The sequence below is a fragment of the Scyliorhinus canicula genome, chromosome 1, assembly GCF_902713615.1.
Source record: "Scyliorhinus canicula chromosome 1, sScyCan1.1, whole genome shotgun sequence".
Lineage (NCBI taxonomy): Eukaryota > Metazoa > Chordata > Chondrichthyes > Carcharhiniformes > Scyliorhinidae > Scyliorhinus > Scyliorhinus canicula.
In genome coordinates, this window is record NC_052146.1 from 6,217,436 (window position 1) to 6,234,607 (window position 17,172).

General features: G+C 48.3%; 1 protein-coding gene across 12 annotated transcripts in view; it reads left to right on the top strand.

The window, feature by feature from the left end:
* The window catches only part of ep400 (E1A binding protein p400), a 197,429-nt gene that overhangs the window by 12,494 nt on the left and 167,763 nt on the right, over window positions 1–17,172 (top strand). The gene's annotated exons all lie outside the window — the stretch shown is intronic.

The following is a 17,172-nucleotide window of genomic DNA, read 5'->3' on the forward strand; positions in this document are numbered from 1 at the left end:
GTGAAGATATTATGATATGTCACTCTAAAGTAGCACCCTTGAATACCTGTGGGATTTCCTACCCATTTGCATCATTGTTTGGAATGTAATTGGCCAACGTTTATTGAAACCCCTGTTGGCTTGCATGGTTTCATTCCATATATTTGTTGAATATGCTCATCTTTGCCACCCAGTCTCTTGATGACCTCCATTTAGCCACATCCAACCTCATCCATTGTCACTAGAGTGTTGGTTTTCTGTTCAAGGGTGAAAGGAAAGCCAGGAATATTCTGCAGCTCCACTCGGTGTGATGTTTTCTAAGGCCGGCTTTGGGAAAGCGTGCGCCATTTAGTTCTTCATTTCTCGATATTTAATTTATGTAATAATTAAGCGTTTTTTATGCTCCAAGAAGGGGTGGTTGCTTTTCTCCAGCAATCGAGCACTAGGTGCACTAAACCATGGAGTTGAGGTTGATTCTTAGACCCTATTGATTTTGACCACTGCAATTATTCATTGAGCTTGTGTTGGCCATTCTTGGCAAAACCAGTAGCCAAGGATATTTAATGAAATGGTTCTACTTTTATTGACTGTGTGTGTGTGTGTGTGTGTGTGTGTGTGTGTGTGTGTGTGTGTGTGTGTGTGTGTGTGAGTGTGTGTGAGAATAGTGGACAATATCACTTTGGAATGCATTTTCAATAATTTGGAAAGCCTCTGATGTGGATCTAAGAGGCCAACATAAGCTTTGTACTCTGCAGTAAGTTTTTCTGTTTCATATTTTGTAAGCTCTGAATCAGAGTGAAGATACGACCTAGGTTATGGCTTGCGGTTGCTAAATATTATATAATAGTTGACTTGTCTCTTTCTAAGATATTACGAATGGGCCAACATTTGCAAACTCTTTTTCATAAATCTAAAAAATGATTTCCAGTACTTTTAGAAGAAGCTAAATTATTCGACACTCACGAATGAAGTGACAGACAGCTTGGGCAGCACGGTAGCACAAGTGAATAGCACTGTGGCTTCTCAGCGCCAGGGTCCCAGGTTCAATTCACCGCTGGGTCACTGTCTGTGCGGAGTCTGCACGTTCTCCCCGTATCTGTGTGGGTTTCCTCCGGATGCTCCGGTTCCCTCCCACAGTCCAAAGACGTGCAGGTTAGGTGGATTGGCCATGCTAAATTGCCCTTAGTGTCCAAAAAGGTTAGGAGGGGTTATTGGGTTATGGGGATAGGGTGGAAGTGACGGCTTAAGTGGGTCGGTGCAGACTCGATGGGCCGAATGGCCTCCTTCTGCACTGTATGTATGTTCTATTTTTTTGCATGTTTGAATCTTCTGGAAGGTGTTGCATGTAAACAATTGTAGAGGTGGCTTCGTTTTGAGGGAATTTATGACTTAATCCAGCATGTTGAGCTATTTTCAGCACCCAAAGATGTGGACAGCACTCATTGAGTGCTTATGTATGGGGCAACAACTACAGGAATAAGGTTATTATAGAGACAAAAGGGATTTTGCCTCTGGATAGAGTTGAAACTTCAAAATTATAAATCAATGTAATTTTACTGGGAAGAACCATTGATTCTGTTGACAAGCTAAATAAATCTGGACAGTTTAGTGTTAAACTGTTCTGTGGTGTGGCTGCATTCCGGATTCTGAGAAAACTAAGGTCATTGATCTAAAATACTCACCGAGAAATCAAACGTGGAATTCCGAAGAAAGCTTTTTAACCAGTGAGCGCCAGTAAGACCAGAGCTGAGAAGTTGTAGCAATCTCTTGTAGAGGGCAAAGTGGAGGACAGCAGAAGGAAGGGTCCATCTACGTGTGGTTAGATGATGGATGTCATGGAGTGTTTGCAGTAGATATGTGAGGTTGGCTCAAGACACAAGTGTGACCTACCATGACAAAGATAAAGTTAACATATTCTCAGATGACCATAGGCTGCTTTCCCTTTCTTGAGGGGGAGAGCTGACTGGTGGTGGCTTTAACTTGTGGATTACCACACCTCGGGCGAGGGGAAAGGTTGAGAAGGCAGGGCCTTCATGAATACTGTCAGCCGATACGGGAATTGAACCCCCGCTGCTGGCGTCGCTCAGCACATCACGGACCAGCTGTCTAGCCAACTGAAGGAAACCCTACCATGACAGCAGATCTGGTGGGAGCAGCTACAAGCAGCAGCAGATGAGAATGTGAAACTCGCTGCCACAGGGTGTAGTTGAGGTGAACCACCATAGAAAGAGGCTATTCAGCCCAAGGCGCCAGCCAGAAACGAGGAGAAATAGAAACCAGCCGCTCAACTTTATAAAAAAAAATGTACCCAATTCATTTACTTTTCCAATTAAGGGGCAATTTAGTGTGGCCAATCCACCTAGCCTGCACATCTTTAGGTTGGGGGGGGGGGGGGGGGGGTGAAACCCACGCAAACATGGGGAGAATGTGCAAACTCCACACTGAGTGTCCCAGAGCCGGGATCGAATCTGGGACCTCGTCACCGTGAGGCAGCAATTCTAACCACTGCGCCCCCGTGCTCTCCATCCAGCCGCTCATCGTAATCCCACTTTCCAGGACCTGGTCTGTAGCCTTGCAGGTTGCAGCACTTCAGGCGCAGATTCAGTACCATTTCAATGAAGCTAGATAAGAACATAAAGGCAAAAGGAATAAAAAAATGTCCTGATGAGGTTAGATGAGGAAACTCAACAGGAGCATAATCACCGATAAGAACTGGCTAGGCTGTAGTTTGTGTAATCTTATATAAAAAAAATTCTGGTCCAATTAAGATATTGGTTTGCGATTAGAGAAACAGGCAGTGTTGTATTTGAGGTAGGATAAGTGATTGTGCAACTGCTTAGAATTTACTACTTGAGGTACCCAGATGTTGTTTAAAAAAAACTCTATAGTATATAGCGCCTTAAGTCAAATATTGCTAAGTATCTGCCCAAAGCTTAGTTTGAAAGAAATTTGCCTGTTTGGCTGTCTCTAGGGACTCCAATCCCTTAATGCACTTGCTTCCCAAGTAACTTTTCTTTTCACATACCTCAGTAGATTTTTGATTTATAATCTAAGGCTTTTTGGGACATTGCATTCCACATTCTCTCAACCCTTTGTGAGAAAAGGTTTATCTTGGGTTTTCTTGTGTATTTCTGTAGTTCTATAAAAGTTTCTAACTGGCATTTTGTTATTTGCCATGTCTGCTGTCAGCACCATTACTTGCAATGCCCGTGACTTTGTGTTTACTCAGTTTTAAAATATACCGTTGTTTTTATTTGTCATTATTCATTATCCCTGTGTTACTCCTGCATGATCCATATTCGCTCCAATGCGTATTGTATCGGAAAATTGGAACATAGGAGCAGGAGTTGGCCATTCAGCCCATCGAGCTTGCTCCGCCATTCAATATGATCATGGCTGCTCATCCACTTCAATGCCGTTTTCCCACACTATCCGCATACCGCTTTGTCAATGGGATTTAGAAATCTGCTTTAAGCATACTCAATGACTAAGCTTCCACAGCCCTCTGGGTAGAGAATTCCAAAGGTTTACAATCCTGTGAGTAAAACACAAATTCTCATCTCGGTCCGCAGTGACTTCCCCTTTATTTTGAAATTGTGGGCAGCAAGGTGGTACAGTGGTTAGCATTGCTGCCTACGGCACTGAGGACTCGGGTTCGAATCCCGGCCCTGGGTCAATCTCCGTGTGGAGTTTGCACATTCTCCCCGTGTCTGCATGGGTTTCGCCCCCACCACCCAAAAGATGTGCAGGATAGATGGATTGGCCACGCTAAATTGCCCTTTTAATTGGAAAAGGTAATTGGGTACTCTAAAATAAAAAAAAACAAATATTTTGAAATTGTGTCCCCTGGTTCTTGATTCCCCAACCAGGGGAAACATTTTGCCTGCATCTACCCTGTCTTTCCCTTTAAGTACTTTGTAGGTTTCATAGAAATAACCTAATTCTTCAAAACTCTAGAGAATACAGGCCCCGTTTTCACAGTCTCTTTTCATAGTACAGTCCCGCCTATCCCTGGAACAAGTCTGGTAAACCTCGCTGCACTCCCTCTACGGCAATAATAACCTTCCTCATGTAAGGGAATCTAAACTGCACACAGTACTCCAGGTGCAGCCTAACCGAGATTCTGTACGGTAGAAGCAAAACTTTGCTACTCCTGTACTCAAATCCTTATGCGACAAAGATTAAAATACCCATTAGCCTTCCTATTTGCTTGCTTCACCTGCATGTTGGCCTTCAGTGACCTACTGACGAAGTCCCTTTGCACATGAACAAAGAATAGTACAGCACAGGAACAGGCCCTTCGGCCCTCCAAGCCTGCGCCGATTGCGAGTCCTATCTTGACCAACTGCCTGTATCCTTCTATACCCCCTCTGCTCGTGTGTCTATCCAGATAAGTCTTAAAGGTCGCTAACGTATCTGCCTCAACCACCTGACTTGGCAGTGCATTCCAGGACACCACCACCCTCTGTGTTTAAAAAAAAAAAACGTCCCCCCCCCCCCGCACATCTCCACAGAACCTATTCCCTCTCACCGTGAACTTGTTTGCCCGTGTCATTTTCAATTCCGCTCTGAGAAAAAGCCTCCAACTGTTCACCCTATCTATACCCCTCATCGTTTTATAAACTTCTATCGGGTCGCCCCTCAGCCTCCGTCTCTCCAGGAAGAACAATCCCAGTTTATTCAATCTCTCCACATAGCTAATACCCTCCATACCAGGCAACATCCTGGTAAACCCTTTCCGTACTCTCTCCAAAGCCTCCACGTCCTTCTGGTAGTGCAGTGACCAGAATTGGACACAGTATTCCAATTGTAGCCTAACCAATGTTCTATATAACTAACATAATTTGCTCGCTTTTATATTCGATACCCTGTCTGATGAAGGCAAGCATGCCATATGCTTTCTTTACCACCATTTCCACCTGTGCTGCCAAGGATCTGTGGACCTGCACGCCCAGATCTCTCTGTGTCTCTTTGCTCCTGATGTTTCTACCATTTATTTTATAGCTCCCACCTGAATTGGATCTACCAAAATCCATCACCTCGCATTTGTCCGGGTTAAATTCCATCTGCCATTTCTTCGCCCCTTTTTGCAGCCTATCTATATCCTGTTGTATGCTCTGACTATCTTCATCACTGTCCGCAACTCCTGCAATCTTAGTATCATGAAATGAAATGAAAATGAAAATCGCTTATTGTCACGAGTAGGCTTCAATGAAGTTACTATGAAAAGCCCCTAGTCGCCACATTCCGGCGCCTGTCCGGGGAGGCTGTTACGGGAAACAAACCGTGCTGCTGGCCTGCTTGGTCTGCTTTCAAAGCCAGCGATTTAGCCCTGTGCTAAACAGCCCCAATCATCCGCAAACTTGCTAATTAGACCAGCTACGTTTTCTTCCAAGGCATTTATATATATATTACAAAAACAGAGGTCCCAGTACCGGTCCCTGTGCAACACCACTAGTTACAGACCTCCATTCGGTGAAACACCCTTCCACTGCTACAGTCTGTCTTCTATGGCCAAGCCAGTTCTGAATCCATCTAGCCAATTAACCCCTGACCCCGTGTGATTTAATCTTTTACACCAGCCCGCCATGAGGGACCTTATCAAATGCTTTATTGAAGTCCATGTAGACAACATCCACAGCCCTTCCCCGTACAAGACATGACCTGCCTTGCACAAAACTATGCTGTCTGTCGCTAATAAGACCATTCACTTCCAAATGTGCACAGATCCTATCTCAAATGACTAATTACACTTTCTAATCTCTCACCATTTAAGCAATACTTTGAATATCTGTTCCTCATACCTATGTGGATTACCTCACATTTTTCCGCATTATATTCCATCTACCATATTCTTGCCCACTCACAAAGTTTGTCCAAATCCAATATGTTGAATTCAGCATTCTGGGCACTGGATTAGATTGGATTGGATTGGATTTGTTTATTGTCACGTGTACCGAGGTACAGTGAAAAGTATTTTTCTGCAAGCAGCTCAACAGATCATTCAGTACATGGGAAGAAAAGGGAATTGAACAGAATTCAAGAAAATACATGAGAATACATAATAGGGCAACACAACATATACAATGTAACTACATAAGCATTGGCATCGGTTGAAGCATACAGGGTGTAGTGTTAATGAGGTCAGTCAATAAGAGGGTCATTTAGGAGTCTGGTGACAGTGGGGAAGAAGCTGTTTTTGAGTCTGTTCGTGCGTGTTCTCAGACTTCTGTATCTCCTGCCCGATGGAAGAAGTTGGAAAAGTGAGTAAGCCGGGTGGGAGGGATCCTTGATTATGCTGCCCGCTTTCCCCCGGCAGTGGGAGGTGTAGATGGAGTCCATGAATGGAAGGCAGGTTCGTGTGATGGACTGGGCGGTATTCACGACTCTCTGAAGTTCTTTGCGGTCCTGGGCCGAGCAGTTGCCATACCAGGCTGTGATGCAGCCCGATAGGATGCTTTCTATGGTGCATCTGTAAAAGTTGGTAAGGGTTAATGTGGGCATGCCGAATTTCCTTAGTTTCCTGAGGAAGTATAGGCGCTGTTGTGCTTTCTTGGTGATAGCGTCGATGTGAATGGACCAGGACAGATTTTTGGTGATGTTCACCCCTAGGAATTGGAAACTGCTAACCATCTCCACCTCGGCCCCGTTGATGCTGACAGGGGTGCGTACAGTACTTTGTTTCCTGAAGTCGATGACCAGCTCTTTAGTTTTGCTGGCATTGAGGGAGAGAGTGTTGTCGTTACACCACTCCACTAGGTTCTCTATCTCCCTCCTGTATTCGGACTCGTCGTTATTCGAGATCCGGCCCACTATGGTCGTATCGTCAGCAAACCTGTAGATGGAGTTGGAACCAAGTTTTGCCACGCAGTCATGTGTGTACAGGGAGTAGAGTAGGGGGCTAAGTACGCAGCCTTGCGGGGCACCGGTATTGAGGACTATTGTGGAGGAGGTGCTGGTGTTCATTCTTACTGATTGTGGTCTGTTGGTCAGAAAGTCAAGGATCCAGTTGCAGAGTGGAGAGCCAAGATCTAGGTTTTGGAGCTTTGATATGAGCTTGGCTGGGATTATGGTGTTGAAGGCGGAGCTCTAGTCAATAAATAGGAGTCTGATGTAGGAGTCCTTGTTTTCGAGATGCTCTAGGGATGGGTGTAGGGCCAGGGAAATGGCGTCTGATGTGGACCGGTTGCGACGGTATGCGAATTGGAGTAGGTCAAGGCGTTCCAGGAGTATGGAGGTGATACGCTTCATGATCAGCCTCTCGAAGCACTTCATTACAACTGACGTCAGGGCCACCGGGCGGTAGTCATTGAGGCATGTTGCCTAGTTCTTCTTTGGTACCGGTATGATGGTGGTCTTCTTGAAGCAGGTGGGGACCTCGGAGTGGAGTAGGGATAGGTTAAAGATGTCTGTAACTACCTCTGCCAGCTGGTCCGCGCAGGTTCTGAGTGCACGACCAGGGATCCCGTCCGGGCCCATCGCCTTCCGTGGGTTCACTTTCAGGAAGGCCGAGCTGACTTTGGAAACTGTGATGGTGGGTATGGGTGAATTATGGGCTGCTGGGGCACTCGACAGCGGATTGTTGGTTACCTGCTCAAACCGAGCATAGAAAGCATTAAGTTCATCGGGGAGGGGTGCGCTGCTACCAGAGATACTGCTCGGCTTCGTTTTGTAGCCCGTTATGTTGTTTAGTCCTTGCCGCAACCGCCGAGAGTCTGTCTGTGAGTCTAGCTTAGTTTGGTATTCTCTCTTGGCATCTCGGATGGCTTTGCGGAGGTCGTACCTGGATTTCTTGTATAGGACAGGGTCGTCTGCCTTGAATGCCTCAGATCTGTCCTTCAGTAGGGAGTCAATCTCGCAGTTGAGCCATGGTTTCCGGTTGGGGAATGTACGTACTGCTTTCTTTGGCACGCAGGCGTCCACACATTTGCTGATGAAGTCTGTGACGGTGGTGGCATACTCATTTAAGTTAGTCGCTGAGTTCTTAAATATGGACCAGTTCACTGTCTCTGAGCAGTCACTTAAGAGCTCGTCTGTCTCCTCGGACCAGCACTGCACAACCTTCTTAGCTGGATTCTCCCGCTTGAGTTTCTGCTTGTAAGCCTGGAGAATGAGCACAGTCTTATGGTCTGATTTCCCAAAGTGCGGTCGGGGGATGGAATGGTAGGCGCCCTTGATTTTTGAGTAGCAGTGGTCAAGAGTATTGTCGCCCCTGGTGGGACAGGAGATGTGCTGGTGGAATTTTGGTGTATTATTTCTTAAGTGGAGGTGGCCTTCAAATAAAGATTTATTTTAAAGAGAAACAGCAACTTCTATTTATACAGCACTTTTCAAATGGTCCTTCGCAGAAGCATAATTAGACAAAGTTTGACAGAGGTACAAAAGGAGATACTCCGCTACGTGGGCAAAACCCACGTAGGCTGGTTTAGCTCACTCGGCTAAATCGCTGGCTTTTAAAGCAGACCAAGCAGGCCAGCAGCACGGTTCGATTCCCGTACCAGCCTCCCCGGACGGGCGCCGGAATGTGGCGACTAGGGGCTTTTCACGGTAACTTCATTGAAGCCTACTCCTGACAATAAGCGATTTTCATTTCATTTTCAAACCTTGGCCAAAGGTGTTGGGTTTTAAAGAGTGCCTTAACTGGAGGCAGAAAGAAGCAGAGAGGTTCAGGGGGAGTGTTCCAGAGCTTTTAGTGCCTTTGCAGCTCAAGGAATGGCGGCTAATGGGGAGGTAAAGAGAATTGGATGATGCACAGTGGGTCAAAATTGGAGGAATGCAGAGATGCTGGACGATTTGTAGGGCTGCTGAAAATGCAGAGATACGGATGGTTTCAAACACCAAGTGAAAATTTTAAGTTGGTGCACTGCTGGTCCAGGACCCAGTGATGTAAGTAATTATTCTCGATCCTGTGCCATGTATACATGCACACTCTGGACGGGCATGTACAAATGAGTGTTGTACACATGCTTTGATTAATAAAAAAGGTTCAGTACATTCTTACAAAAACAGAATGAATTATCTTTTCCTTAATTTTGTGTTGTATGTTGGTATGGAAGTTAGCAGCAGTATCAATTTGTGGTCTCAGTAACTGTAGCTTCTCTTTACCATGCGTTATGATTGCATTACATGGCTGATTTTGAGTGTCACTATTATAGTTTTTCTCCAAATATTCATTGGATCCCAGTTTATGCTTGGTGTAAGTTTAACATATTTTGGCATGAGATATTGAACCGCAGGCGGATGTAATTGTGTCTGTGATACTAATTAAAACACAGGGAATTTTCCTGTTATCCTGGACAGCATTTCCCCTCAACCAACACCATGAAAACTGATTAATTGGCCGTCAACCATTCCTTTAAGGATAACCGAATCAGCAACAATACATGTGTGAAATACCTGGGTAAAATAAGTTTTTTTTAAATTTGTGACCCATCTGAAGTAATGACTTCTTTTGAGATGCTGGTTGTTTGCCCACATTGAATGTGTAGGGCTAGCTGTTAATCATAGAGCTTGCTGCATTGCAGATGTCATGTTTTTCCCAAGTGGCGATTTTTATCAGTGTGCTTAATTAATTGTGATTGGCAAACCAGTTCTGCAGTTCCAGCACAAACACATGATTCGTGTCTGTTTGTAAACTTTGGCCACTTATAATCGTTGCCTCCTCAACTGAAGGTGGCTGGAGGCAAACATTTTCATCTTTATTGGTTTGCTTGTAAACAATGTATCTCAAAAGCTAATGAATGGATTTCAACAAAAATTGGTACACTCCTAGTACTTGGCACAAAGAATGCCTGGTTTATTTTTGTCGAAGATCTGGATCCTGGAATTCTTCAAAGGCTGGGTTTTTGGATTAGTGTGATTACTGCCTGCTTCATCGTCTCCGGCAAATTCCAGCTCGTCCAGAAACCACCCCATGACCCCCTCCTCTCCTCCTGGGTCTGCCTCATAAAGTCCCTGGTAATACACTCTAAATGCCTCCTTTATCTTCCCTGGCTCTGACACCACATCCCCAGCCCCAGTCTGGATCTTCAATATTTCCCTGGACGCAGCCTGCCTCCGAAGGTGGTGCGCCAGTATGCGGCTCACCTTCTCCCCATACTCGTATTGCGCCCCTCTTGCCCTACCCAGTTGCCCTACTGCACTCCCCATTGTCAGCCTGTCAAATTGTCCCTGCAACTTTTTCCTCCTCGCCAATCCCTCCACGGTGGGCACTCTTGAATACTCCCTGTCCACCTTCACTATCTCGCTCACTAGACGGTCATGTTCCGCCCTCCTTTCCTTATTCGCACAAACCGTAAATGAGATAATTTCTCCCCGGACCACTGCCTTCAGTGCTTCCCAAAAAATGCCCGCCAACACCTCCCCATTCTGATTGAATTCCACATAATCCCTAATCGCCAACCGCACCTTATTACAAAAACCTCCATCCGCCAACAACCCCGAGTCAAACCTCCACCACCGCCTCTGCTCCGTCCCGTACTGAACCAAATATTCAGCCAGTAGGGTGCATGGTCCGAGATTGCTACCTCGCATACTCTGCCCCCTCCACCCCAACCAACATCTCCCGACTCACTACAAAGTAATCAATCCTCGAATACACCTTATAGACGTGTGGAAAGAAGGAATACTCCCTTCCCCCTGGGTTCTGAAAGCGCCATGGATCCACCATATCCATCCTCTCCATAAACCCCACCCCCCCAGGTCCCTTGCCATTCGTACCCTACCCATCGACCTGGGGCTCGATCTGTCCACCCTCGGCTCCAGGATACAGTTAAAATCTCCTCCGATGATCAACTGGTACGTGGCCAAATCCGGGATTGCTGCCAGCAACCCCCTCATAAAACCCACATTATCCCAATTTGGGGCATACACATTTGCCAACACTACTGGTGCCCCTTCCAATACCCCACTCACAATCACATATCTCCCACCTGGATCCCTCACCTCCTTCGCACTCACAAATCCCATTTCTTTGCTCATTAAAATTGCCACACCCCTCGATTTCAAATCAAACTCCGAGTGAAAAACCTGCCCAACCCACCCCTTCCTTAACCTAACCTGGTCCTTCACACGGGGGTGTGTCTCCTGCAAAAAGACAACCCCCGCTTTCAAGCTCCTCAGGTGCGCGATGACCCGTGACCTTTTAACCGGCCCATTCAGTCCCCGGACGTTCCACGTTACCAACCTTACCGGAGGCTTGTGCCTCCAATCCCCTCTACCGTCCGTCATCTTCCCAACTTAACTCCTGCCCCTTTAATTCCACTCTGTACCGAACCCGTCCCAGATGGCCCCTTTCTTCGCCCTTGACCATGTCATCTCTCACCCCCTGCCACGGTGCAGACACCCCCCCCCCCCCCCCGCTTTTCCCCTTCCCATCCCCCCCCCCCCCCCCCCCCCCCCCCCCACTTTCTCTTTCCCCCGGCCACCCCTCTTGGCCTTCTCCCCCACCTCCTCACTTCAGTTCATCAGCATAACCTGCTAGCACGGCTGCCCCTGCCCAAAGGCACATCCTAATGCCCCCCCCCCCCCCCCAACTCCTCAGCTCAAAGAAGAAGGCCTCCTTCTGGCCTTGCCCTCCCCCACCCAAACAAGGACTTCTCCAGGTAGCCTTCTCCAAAAGCAAACAGACAGATGTTAAACCCAAACAGTCCCATAAAACAGGGGGGGGGGTGGGAACATCCATCCCCACATAAATTTTTCACCCCAACATCTGCTTACAATCTCAACATTGAACACCCCATCCGAATCTTCACACACCCCAACCACAAAACAATCCCCCCCCCCCCCCTTTGGAATACTGCATCTGCTGACATTTTAATTTTCCCCGAGAAAGTCGACGAACAGCTGCCACCTCCGGGTGATCCCAACCATTGACCCTCTTAAGGCAAACTTTATTTTCTCGAGACTGAGAAACCCAACCATGTCACTAACCCAGGTCTCGACACTCGGGGGCTTCGCGTCCCTCCACCCTTAATAAGATCCGTCTCCGTGTTACCAGGGAGGCAAAGGCCAAGACGTCAGCCTCTTTCGCCCCCTGAACTCCCGGCTCTTCCGACACTCCAAAGATCGCTACCTCCGGACTTGGCACCACCCGTGTTTTTAGTACCATGGACATTGCCTCAGCAAAACCCTGCCAAAACCCTCTAAACTTCGGGCATGCCCAAAACATGTGGACATGATTTGCTGGGCTTCCTGTGCACCTCGCACACCTGTCCTCTACCCCAAAGAACTTGCTCATCCTAGCCACTATCCTGTATGCCCGGTGGACTACCTTAAATTGTATTAGGCTAAGCCTGGCACATGATGAGGAGGTATTAACCCTGCTTAGGGCATCCGCCCAAAGACCCGCCTCGATCTCTCCTCCGAGCTCGTCTTCCCACTTGCTCTTAAGCTCCTACACCGGAGTTTCCTCCGCCTCCGAAAGCTCCTGGTAAATATCCGATACCTTCCTCTCTCCCACCCAGGTACTGGAGACTGCTCTATCCTGTATCCCCCATGGTGGCAGCAGCGGAAAGGCCAGAACCTGTTTTCTCAGGAACTCTCACACCTGCAAATACCTAAACCCATTCCCTGCTGGCAATTCAAATTTATCATCCAAGGCTTTCAAGCTGGGAAAGCTCCCATCTATAAATAGATCCCTCATCCTTCTAATTCCTGCCCTTTGCCATCTCCGGAACCTACCATCCAGCCGACCCGGTACAAACCGATGATTATTATAAATCGGGGTCCAAACCGATGCTCCCTCCACTCTCTCTTATACCTCTTCCATTGCCCCCAGATTCTCAGGGCCGCCACCACCACCGGATGCGTGGAGTATCGGGCTGGCGAGAACGGACGAGATGCCGTTATCAGTGCTCCCAAACTTGTGTCTTTACATGACACCGCCTCCATCTGCTCCCACACCGACCCCTCCCCCACTTCCTAATCAAGGCTATATTAGCCGCCCAGTACTAGTTCGGCAGCGCCAACCCCCCCCCCCCCCCCCCCCCCCCCCCCCCCCCCCCGCCCAGTACTAGTTCGGCAGCGCCAAAAACCCCCCCCCCCCCCCCCGACTGAGCTCCAGCAACACTTTCTTCACTCGCAGGTTTTACTCGCCCACACAAAGCCCAAAATAACCGTATTCACCCGCTTGAAAAAGGCCCTTAGAATGAAGATGGGGAGGCACTGAAAGACAAACAGAAATCTGGGGAGGACCGTCATTTTCACGGTGTGTACCCTCCCCGCCAGTCATCGAGGGAGCATGTCCCATCTCTTAAAAGTCCACTTTCATTTGTTCTACAAGCCGGGATAGGTTTAACTTGTGCAGTGCCTCCCACTCCTGGGCCACCTAGATTCCCAGATATCGATAGCTCTTTCCTACCATTCTAAGCGGCAGCTCTCCCAGTCTCTTTTGCCCTTTTGCCTGGATCGCGAACATCTCGCTGTTCTCCCATGCTCAATTCATACCCCGGAATATTGGCAAATTCCGCCAGGATTCACATAACTTCCCCCATTCCCTCTGACGGGCCTGAAATATACAAGAGCAGGTCATCTGCGTAAAGCGAGACCCGAAGCCCCCCTGAACCAGCGCTTTCCAGTTCCTAGAGGCTCTCAACACCATGGCTAATGGCTCTGTGGCCAGAGGAAACAGTAGCGGGGAGAGTGGGGACCCTTGCCTTGTCCCTCGGTGTAGTTTAAAATACCCCGACCTCAGCCGGTTCGTACGCACACTCGCCACTGGTGGATAGAGCAACCGCACCCAGTCAATTAAGCCCTCACCAAACTCAAACCTTCCCAGCGCCTCCCACAGGTAATCCCACTCCACCCCATCAAAAGCCTTCTCTGCATCCATCGCTACCTCCACCTCCCTTCCTTCCGAGGGCATCACAATAACATTTAAAAGCCTTCGAACATTGGCCTTGAGTTGCCTGCCCTTTACAAATCCTGTCTGGTCTTCCCCATCACCCCGGGACGCAATCCTCTATCCTTGTGGCCAGTATCTTAGCCAGCAGTTTGGCATCCACATTCAGCAGAGAAATTGGCCTGTATGACCCGTGTTGCTCTGGATCCTTCTCCCGTTTCAGGATCAGTGAAATCGAGGCCTGCAACATTGTTGGGGGGGAGGACTCCCTTCTCTCATGCTTCGTTAAATGTCCTCGTCAGCAGCGGGCTCAATATCTCTGAAAACACCTTAATAGAATTCCACCGGGTAGCCGTCCGGCCCTGGGGCCTTGCCCGACTGCATGCCCTCCAGCCCCTCGATTATTTCCTCAATCTCAATTGGGGCTCTCAGCCCCTCCACCAGATCCTCATCTACCCTCGGAAACCTCAACTGATCCAAAAACTGCCTCATCCCCTCCATCCCTACCGGGGGTTCCGACTCATATAATTTACTGTAAAAGTCCTTAAACACCTTATTCACCTCCACTGGGTCCAGGACAGTACTCCTACCTCTACTCTTTACTCTCCCTATCTCCCTGACTGCCTCCCTTTTCCTGAGCTGGTGCGCTAACATTCTGCTTGCCTTTTCCCCATATTCATAAATCGCCCCCCTTGCCTTCCTCAACTGTTCCACCGCTTTCCCTGTAGTCAACAGCCCAAACTCCGCCTGTAGCCTCCACCGCTCCCTCAGTAGCCCCGCGACCGGGGCCTCCAAGTATCTCCTGTCCACCTGGAGTACCTCGTCAACTAATCTATCCCTCTCAGCCCGTTCCGCCTTTTCCCTGTGAGCCTGTATTGAGATTAATTCCCCTCTGACCACTGCCTTCAAGGCTTCCCAAACCGTTGCTGCAGAGACCTCCCCCGTATCATTTGCTTCCAGGTAGTTCTGGATGGACTTGTTAACCCGCCCACAGATCACTTCATCCGCGAACAACCCCACATCCAGCCTCCACAGCAGGCGTTGCCCTCTCTCCACACTAACCCGTAGATCCACCCAATGTGGGGCATGAACCGACATTGCAATTGCCAAGTACTCAGTATCCACCACCTCTGGTATTAGTGCCCTGCTCAGAACAAAAAAGTTGATGCAAGAGTATACCTTGTGGACATCAGGGAAAAAAGAAAGCTCCTTCACCCGTGGCTGTGCAAACCTCCATGGGTCTACTCTGTTCCATAAACCCCTTCAATTCCTTTGCCGCGGCTGGCACCCTCTCTTTCCTGGATTTTGAGCGGTCCAATTGCGGATCAATGACTGTTAAAATCTCCTCCCATAATCAAGTTATGTGACTCTAAGTCTGGGATCTTATCTAACACCCCCCTCATAAATTCCACATCATCCCAATTCAGAGCATATATGTTCATGAATACCACCCGCACCCCCTCCAGCTTCCCACTCACCATTATGTACCTACCCCTCTTGTCTGACAAGATTCTCCCTGCCTCGAATGCCACTTGTTTGTTGATCAAGATCGCTACCCTCCTGGTCTTTGAGTCCAGCCCTGAGTGGAATACTTGGCTAACCCATCCCTTTCTCAATCTCGTCTGGTCTATAACCTTTTGGTTTGTCTCTTGTAACATTGCCACGTCCACCTTCAGTCCCTCGCGGGCATTGGCCCATCCCATCATTTGTCCCCTGGTAACAGTTTCTCCCCTGTCAGCAAAGCAGCCCCCCCCCCCCCCCCCCAAACAACAGCACTAGAAACCCAACCCCCCATATCAAACTCCAGCTTAACACCTGCTCACCCCCCACTGAGGTTCCGTGAGTCAGCTGACCCAAGCTGACTTGATAGCACCCGCCCTTGGCACCAAGCAGTGTGTCTCCCCATTGTTCTCTCTCCTCTCCCCCCACTTAGATAAACATTTTCAAAGCATCACAATCCCCAGTAAACAAACATCAGAAAAAACCGTGCAAAAACAAAACAACCACAGAAGAAGAAGAAAAAACAGCCCCAGAAACAACCCCCCGCCCCAACCAGCTCCCTGTAAGACAAAGTTAACTTTAGCCATCATAACAGCCTCTTGTTGCACATAACACTACTTATACAACCCAACACAACAAATCACCACTGCAGTACTCCTTCAAGGCTTCAGTGTCTTTTAGTTCACCTCCAGTCTTTTTTCTTGGATAAAAGTCCATACATCGTCTGGTGTTTCAAAGTAGAAGTCCCATTCCTCATGTGTGACCCAGAGACGGGCTGGGTACAACTTCTTGAACTTCACCCCCTTCTTAAAGAGGGCCTTTATTGCCCAAGTAAACCCAGCTCGCCTCTTGGCCAAATCTGCGCCCAGATCCTGATGAATGCGCAGCTCACAATTCTCCGACTTGCCGCTCCGTTCTTTCTTGGTCCACCGCAGAGCGTGTTCCTTGTCCAGGAATCGTGTAAACGTACCACCATCGCCCTCGGCTGCTCGTTCGCTCGGGGCTTCTTTGCGAGGGTCTGTGCGCTCTATCCACTTCCAGGGGCTGAAGGAGCGCCTCAGCCCCCATCAACCTCTCCAGCATGTTCGTCACATAGGCCCCCGCATCCGAACCCTCACTGCCTTCAGGGAGTCCCGACAGTTCTCAGATTCTGCCTCCTGGACCAGTTCTCCAGGTCCTCCAGCTTCTCCTGCATTCTTTTTTGGTGGTCATTCATCAACTCCACCTTGGTCTCCAGCACGGTTATGTACTCCTCGTGCTCAAACACTTTTTTTCTCCACCTGTTGGATCGCTCGTCTGTGGGTCTCCTGATTCTGCACCATTTGATCAATCGAAGCCTTGATTGGGTTCAGCGTGTACTTCTTGAGTTTCGCAAAGCAATCTTCAAAAAGCTTCACCAGCTGCTCCGTCGACCACTGTGCCGTCTCCCCGCGGCCCTTACTCTCCGCCATGCTTTCCCGCAGTACCAGCTCTACTCGCGTCTTCCTTGTCGGACTTTGTCATCTCACACGGCCACGTCTGGTCCAATTCTCCATACACTGGAGGGGAATTTCTCCTCACTGTCTCACTCTTCACCGATTTATCCTATAGAATCCGGAAAAAACCGGGGGAAAAAGGTCCAAATGTCCGCCACCGGAAGTTGAGATCCATAATTTTCTATCGGAATTTAATATCAGAAGCAAAAAGATATTAACGTGGCAAGTTGTTTGGAGAACTCCACAATGGTATTGACTGAGGGAGGCATGCCAAGCAGAGGCCTTGCAACATTACCCCATGTGAGAGGTTGTAATTACAACACGTCATGTTTACATAGGTTGTTTCCTATATAAATTTCTGATGGACAATATTGACCG